This window comes from Oncorhynchus mykiss, chromosome 9, assembly GCF_057628025.1.
Source record: "Oncorhynchus mykiss isolate SJ-2025 chromosome 9, ASM5762802v1, whole genome shotgun sequence".
NCBI classification, from domain to species: domain Eukaryota; kingdom Metazoa; phylum Chordata; class Actinopteri; order Salmoniformes; family Salmonidae; genus Oncorhynchus; species Oncorhynchus mykiss.
In genome coordinates this window covers 72,642,585-72,651,092 of record NC_143030.1, presented here as the reverse complement: position 1 = coordinate 72,651,092, position 8,508 = coordinate 72,642,585, and positions in this window count along the sequence as shown.

The following is an 8,508-nucleotide window of genomic DNA, read 5'->3' as shown; positions in this document are numbered from 1 at the left end:
CCCCAGACAGATATCACTGTGTTGCAGCATCCCAGACAGACATCACTGTGTTGCAGCATCCCAGACAGATATCACTGTGTCGCAGCACCCCAGACAGATATCACTGTGTTGCAGCACCCCAGACAGATATCACTGTGTTGCAGCATCCCAGACAGACATCACTGTGTCGCAGCACCCCAGACAGATATCACTGTGTTGCAGCATCCCAGACAGACATCACTGTGTTGCAGCATCCCAGACAGACATCACTGTGTCGCAGCACCCCAGACAGATATCACTGTGTTGCAGCATCCCAGACAGACATCACTGTGTTGCAGCATCCCAGACAGATATCACTGTGTTGCAGCACCCCAGACAGATATCACTGTGTTGCAGCATCCCAGACAGACATCACTGTGTTGCAGCACCCCAGACAGACATCACTGTGTTGCAGCACCCCAGACAGATATCACTGTGTTGCAGCACCCCAGACAGATATCACTGTGTTGCAGCATACCAGACAGATATCACTGTGTTGCAGCACCCCAGACAGATATCACTGTGTTGCAGCACCCCAGACAGATATCACTGTGTTGCAGCATACCAGACAGATATCACTGTGTTGCAGCATACCAGACAGATATCACTGTGTTGCAGCACCCCAGACAGACATCACTGTGTTGCAGCACCCCAGACAGACATCACTGTGTTGCAGCACCCCAGACAGATATCACTGTGTTGCAGCATACCAGACAGATATCACTGTGTTGCAGCATACCAGACAGATATCACTGTGTTGCAGCACCCCAGACAGATATCACTGTGTTGCAGCACCCCAGACAGACATCACTGTGTTGCAGCACCCCAGACAGACATCACTGTGTTGCAGCACCCCAGACAGATATCACTGTGTTGCAGCACCCCAGACAGATATCACTGTGTCGCAGCATCCCAGACAGATATCACTGTGTTGCAGCACCCCAGACAGATATCACTGTGTTGCAGCACCCCAGACAGATATCACTGTGTTGCAGCATCCCAGACAGATATCACTGTGTTGCAGCACCCCAGACAGATATCACTGTGTTGCAGCATCCCAGACAGATATCACTGTGTTGCAGCACCCCAGACAGATATCACTGTGTTGCAGCACCCCAGACAGATATCACTGTGTTGCAGCACCCCAGACAGATATCACTGTGTTGCAGCATCCCAGACAGATATCACTGTGTTGCAGCACCCCAGACAGACATCACTGTGTTGCAGCACCCCAGACAGACATCACTGTGTTGCAGCACCCCAGACAGATAGCACTGTGTTGCAGCACCCCAGACAGATATCACTGTGTTGCAGCACCCCAGACAGACATCACTGTGTTGCAGCACCCCAGACAGATATCACTGTGTTGCAGCACCCCAGACAGATATCACTGTGTTGCAGCACCCCAGACAGACATCACTGTGTTGCAGCACCCCAGACAGACATCACTGTGTTGCAGCACCCCAGACAGATATCACTGTGTTGCAGCACCCCAGACAGATATCACTGTGTTGCAGCATCCCAGACAGATATCACTGTGTTGCAGCACCCCAGACAGACATCACTGTGTTGCAGCACCCCAGACAGATATCACTGTGTTGCAGCACCCCAGACAGATATCACTGTGTTGCAGCATCCCAGACAGATATCACTGTGTTGCAGCACCCCAGACAGACATGCCAACTGTAAATCTACAATCAGAGCAGTGTGATAGAAACCAGATGTATTGGGCTGTAAAAGTCTCATGTCAATAGGAGGATGAATACTGTGTGACTCATACGAACAAAGGCAGATTGGCTTGGCCCAACAGAGCCATAAAACCAGGAGGGGAATGAATTGTTGACAGATAAGTAAATTGGCTAGCTGTGACGGAGGGGGTTCGGTGAACCACACTCATACGATGAGTTACATTGCCTGAGACCTGGCTAATGGCTTGTGATAACTCCCCAAGCTAATGTAATACCTAGGTTTTAGCTCCACGGGCTAACACAGTCTTGTAGCAGAGACAGGCTGGAGAGGATTTGAACCCAGTTTCCTAGTCACTAGGGAGGAGGGTTATCATATTAATTTACCTTTGTATTTTGATTTACAGCAAGTTGTCTTAAGTGGATAACCTTTATGATGTTAAATGTAACGTCTGTCTCTGGAATGAGTTCTGACTCGACCCCTGGCAGCATCTGGTCCCCTACAAGGGGTCTTGGCTCTCCCGAACTTTCTCTGCTCAACCAAGCAAATAGCATAAAATACACCTCTGTCTTGGCCCCTCCTATAAGCCATTCATTATCCCACTATCTCTAGAGTTGTATTTTATTTGCTCATCCACTCAAATAGCATGGACTACAATCTCAAATAATTCACATCTGCTGATTGGCTCAAACAGCATGGACTACAATCTCAAAGAATTAACATCTGCTGATTGGCTCAAACAGCATGGAATAGAATCTCAAATAATTAACATCTGCTGATTGGCTCAAATAGCATGGAATACAATGAATACAATGAGTCATTGCTCCTATAGCTTCTCTCACGAGCTCACTATCTCAACTATCTCAACTATCTAGCTAGTCAAACAGCACAGGACACACCTCTGTGTACCAATAAACCAACATCCTGGATTCAGACATGAGTCATAGCTCCTATAGCTTCTCTCACAAGCTCACTATCTCAACTATCTAGCTAGTCAAACAGCACAGGACACACCTCTGTGTACCAATAAACCATCATCCTGGATACAGATATGGATCAAAATGTCATTTGTTAGCGATTATAGTCAATTACTATTACAAAAAAACAAAATAAGTATTTTTTTCATCAATGGATTTGAAAGATTCAACTGTGACAAACTAAGGGCCAGTTCCCAGTGGGTGTTAGTTATTGCTCCTATAGCTTCTCTCACGAGCTCACTATCTCAACTACTACTCAACTACTACTATATTCCCAGTGGGTGTGAGTTATTGCTCCTATCTCAACTACTACTATATTCCCAGTGGGTGTGAGTTATTGCTCCTATCTCAACTACTACTATATTCCCAGTGGGTGTGAGTTATTGCTCCTATCTCAACTACTACTATATTCCCAGTGGGTGTGAGTTATTGCTCCTATCTCAACTACTATTATATTCCCAGTGGGTGTGAGTTATTGCTCCTATAGCAACTACTACTATATTCCCAGTGGGTGTGAGTTATTGCTCCTATCTCAACTACTACTATATTCCCAGTGGGTGTGAGTTATTGCTCCTATAGCAACTACTACTATATTCCCAGTGGGTGTGAGTTATTGCTCCTATAGCAACTACTACTATATTCCCAGTGGGTGTGAGTTATTGCTCCTATCTCAACTACTACTATATTCCCAGTGGGTGTGAGTTATTGCTCCTATCTCAACTACTACTATATTCCCAGTGGGTGTGAGTTATTGCTCCTATCTCAACTACTACTATATTCCCAGTGGGTGTGAGTTATTGCTCCTATCTCAACTACTACTATATTCCCAGTGGGTGTGAGTTATTGCTCCTATCTCAACTACTACTATATTCCCAGTGGGTGTGAGTTATTGCTCCTATAGCTTCTCTCACGAGCTCACTATCTCAACTACTACTATATTCCCCGTGGGTGTGAGTTATTGGTCCTATCTCAACTACTACTATATTCCCAGTGGGTGTGAGTTATTGCTCCTATAGCAACTACTACTATATTCCCAGTGGGTGTGAGTTATTGCTCCTATAGCAACTACTACTATATTCCCAGTGGGTGTGAGTTATTGCTCCTATCTCAACTACTACTATATTCCCAGTGGGTGTGAGTTATTGCTCCTATAGCAACTACTACTATATTCCCAGTGGGTGTGAGTTATTGCTCCTATAGCAACTACTACTATATTCCCAGTGGGTGTGAGTTATTGCTCCTATAGCAACTACTACTATATTCCCAGTGGGTGTGAGTTATTGCTCCTATCTCAACTACTACTATATTCCCAGTGGGTGTGAGTTATTGCTCCTATCTCAACTACTACTATATTCCCAGTGGGTGTGAGTTATTGCTCCTATCTCAACTACTACTATATTCCCCGTGGGTGTGAGTTATTGCTCCTATCTCAACTACCACTATATTCCCAGTGGGTGTGAGTTATTGCTCCTATCTCAACTACTACTATATTCCCAGTGGGTGTGAGTTATTGCTCCTATCTCAACTACTACTATATTCCCAGTGGGTGTGAGTTATTGCTCCTATCTCAACTACTACTATATTCCCAGTGGGTGTGAGTTATTGCTCCTATATCAACTACTACTATATTCCCAGTGGGTGTGAGTTATTGCTCCTATCTCAACTACTACTATATTCCCAATGGGTGTGAGTTATTGCTCCTATCTCAACTACTATTATGTTCCCAGTGGGTGTGAGTTATTGCTCCTATCTCAACTACTACTATATTCCCAGTGGGTGTGAGTTATTGCTCCTATAGCAACTACTACTATATTCCCAGTGGGTGTGAGTTATTGCTCCTATCTCAACTACTACTATATTCCCAATGGGTGTGAGTTATTGCTCCTATCTCAACTACTATTATATTCCCAGTGGGTGTGAGTTATTGCTCCTATAGCAACTACTACTATATTCCCAGTGGGTGTGAGTTATTGCTCCTATAGCTTCTCTCACGAGCTCACTATCTCAACTACTACTCAACTACTACTATATTCCCAGTGGGTGTGAGTTATTGCTCCTATCTCAACTACTACTATATTCCCAGTGGGTGTGAGTTATTGCTCCTATCTCAACTACTACTATATTCCCAGTGGGTGTGAGTTATTGCTCCTATCTCAACTACTACTATATTCCCAGTGGGTGTGAGTTATTGCTCCTATCTCAACTACTATTATATTCCCAGTGGGTGTGAGTTATTGCTCCTATAGCAACTACTACTATATTCCCAGTGGGTGTGAGTTATTGCTCCTATCTCAACTACTACTATATTCCCAGTGGGTGTGAGTTATTGCTCCTATAGCAACTACTACTATATTCCCAGTGGGTGTGAGTTATTGCTCCTATAGCAACTACTACTATATTCCCAGTGGGTGTGAGTTATTGCTCCTATCTCAACTACTACTATATTCCCAGTGGGTGTGAGTTATTGCTCCTATCTCAACTACTACTATATTCCCAGTGGGTGTGAGTTATTGCTCCTATCTCAACTACTACTATATTCCCAGTGGGTGTGAGTTATTGCTCCTATCTCAACTACTACTATATTCCCAGTGGGTGTGAGTTATTGCTCCTATCTCAACTACTACTATATTCCCAGTGGGTGTGAGTTATTGCTCCTATAGCTTCTCTCACGAGCTCACTATCTCAACTACTACTATATTCCCCGTGGGTGTGAGTTATTGGTCCTATCTCAACTACTACTATATTCCCAGTGGGTGTGAGTTATTGCTCCTATAGCAACTACTACTATATTCCCAGTGGGTGTGAGTTATTGCTCCTATAGCAACTACTACTATATTCCCAGTGGGTGTGAGTTATTGCTCCTATCTCAACTACTACTATATTCCCAGTGGGTGTGAGTTATTGCTCCTATAGCAACTACTACTATATTCCCAGTGGGTGTGAGTTATTGCTCCTATAGCAACTACTACTATATTCCCAGTGGGTGTGAGTTATTGCTCCTATAGCAACTACTACTATATTCCCAGTGGGTGTGAGTTATTGCTCCTATCTCAACTACTACTATATTCCCAGTGGGTGTGAGTTATTGCTCCTATCTCAACTACTACTATATTCCCAGTGGGTGTGAGTTATTGCTCCTATCTCAACTACTACTATATTCCCCGTGGGTGTGAGTTATTGCTCCTATCTCAACTACCACTATATTCCCAGTGGGTGTGAGTTATTGCTCCTATCTCAACTACTACTATATTCCCAGTGGGTGTGAGTTATTGCTCCTATCTCAACTACTACTATATTCCCAGTGGGTGTGAGTTATTGCTCCTATCTCAACTACTACTATATTCCCAGTGGGTGTGAGTTATTGCTCCTATATCAACTACTACTATATTCCCAGTGGGTGTGAGTTATTGCTCCTATCTCAACTACTACTATATTCCCAATGGGTGTGAGTTATTGCTCCTATCTCAACTACTATTATGTTCCCAGTGGGTGTGAGTTATTGCTCCTATCTCAACTACTACTATATTCCCAGTGGGTGTGAGTTATTGCTCCTATAGCAACTACTACTATATTCCCAGTGGGTGTGAGTTATTGCTCCTATCTCAACTACTACTATATTCCCAATGGGTGTGAGTTATTGCTCCTATCTCAACTACTATTATATTCCCAGTGGGTGTGAGTTATTGCTCCTATAGCAACTACTACTATATTCCCAGTGGGTGTGAGTTATTGCTCCTATAGCAACTACTACTATATTCCCCGTGGGTGTGAGTTATTGCTCCTATCTCAACTACTACTATATTCCCAGTGGGTGTGAGTTATTGCTCCTATAGCAACTACTACTATATTCCCAGTGGGTGTGAGTTATTGCTCCTATCTCAACTACTACTATATTCCCAGTGGGTGTGAGTTATTGCTCCTATAGCAACTACTACTATATTCCCCGTGGGTGTGAGTTATTGCTCCTATCTCAACTACTACTATATTCCCAGTGGGTGTGAGTTATTGCTCCTATAGCAACTACTACTATATTCCCAGTGGGTGTGAGTTATTGCTCCTATCTCAACTACTACTATATTCTCAGTGGGTGTGAGTTATTGCTCCTATCTCAACTACCACTATATTCCCCGTGGGTGTGAGTTATTGCTCCTATCTCAACTACTACTATATTCCCAGTGGGTGTGAGTTATTGCTCCTATAGCAACTACTACTATATTCCCAGTGGGTGTGAGTTATTGCTCCTATCTCAACTACTACTATATTCTCAGTGGGTGTGAGTTATTGCTCCTATCTCAACTACTACTATATTCCCAGTGGGTGTGAGTTATTGCTCCTATAGCAACTACTACTATATTCCCAGTGGGTGTGAGTTATTGCTCCTATAGCAACTACTACTATATTCCCAGTGGGTGTGAGTTATTGCTCCTATCTCAACTACTACTATATTCCCAGTGGGTGTGAGTTATTGCTCCTATAGCAACTACTACTATATTCCCAGTGGGTGTGAGTTATTGCTCCTATCTCAACTACTACTATATTCTCAGTGGGTGTGAGTTATTGCTCCTATCTCAACTACTACTATATTCCCAGTGGGTGTGAGTTATTGCTCCTATAGCAACTACTACTATATTCCCAGTGGGTGTGAGTTATTGCTCCTATCTCAACTACTACTATATTCCCAATGGGTGTGAGTTATTGCTCCTATCTCAACTACTACTATATTCCCAGTGGGTGTGAGTTATTGCTCCTATAGCAACTACTACTATATTCCCAGTGGGTGTGAGTTATTGCTCCTATCTCAACTACTACTATATTCCCAATGGGTGTGAGTTATTGCTCCTATCTCAACTACTATTATATTCCCAGTGGGTGTGAGTTATTGCTCCTATAGCAACTACTACTATATTCCCAGTGGGTGTGAGTTATTGCTCCTATAGCAACTACTACTATATTCCCCGTGGGTGTGAGTTATTGCTCCTATCTCAACTACTACTATATTCCCAGTGGGTGTGAGTTATTGCTCCTATAGCAACTACTACTATATTCCCAGTGGGTGTGAGTTATTGCTCCTATCTCAACTACTACTATATTCCCAGTGGGTGTGAGTTATTGCTCCTATCTCAACTACTACTATATTCTCAGTGGGTGTGAGTTATTGCTCCTATCTCAACTACTACTATATTCCCAGTGAGTGTGAGTTATTGCTCCTATCTCAACTACTACTATATTCCCAGTGGGTGTGAGTTATTGCTCCTATAGCTTCTCTCACGAGCTCACTATCTCAACTACTATTATATTCCCAGTGGGTGTGAGTTATTGCTCCTATAGCAACTACTACTATATTCCCAGTGGGTGTGAGTTATTGCTCCTATAGCAACTACTACTATATTCCCAGTGGGTGTGAGTTATTGCTCCTATCTCAACTACTACTATATTCCCAGTGGGTGTGAGTTATTGCTCCTATCTCAACTACTACTATATTCCCAGTGGGTGTGAGTTATTGCTCCTATCTCAACTACTACTATATTCCCAGTGGGTGTGAGTTATTGCTCCTATCTCAACTACTACTATATTCCCAGTGAGTGTGAGTTATTGCTCCTATCTCAACTACTACTATATTCCCAGTGGGTGTGAGTTATTGCTCCTATAGCTTCTCTCACGAGCTCACTATCTCAACTACTACTATATTCCCCGTGGGTGTGAGTTATTGCTCCTATCTCAACTACTACTATATTCCCAGTGGGTGTGAGTTATTGCTCCTATAGCTTCTCTCACGAGCTCACTATCTCAACTACTACTCAACTACTACTATATTCCCAGTGGGTGT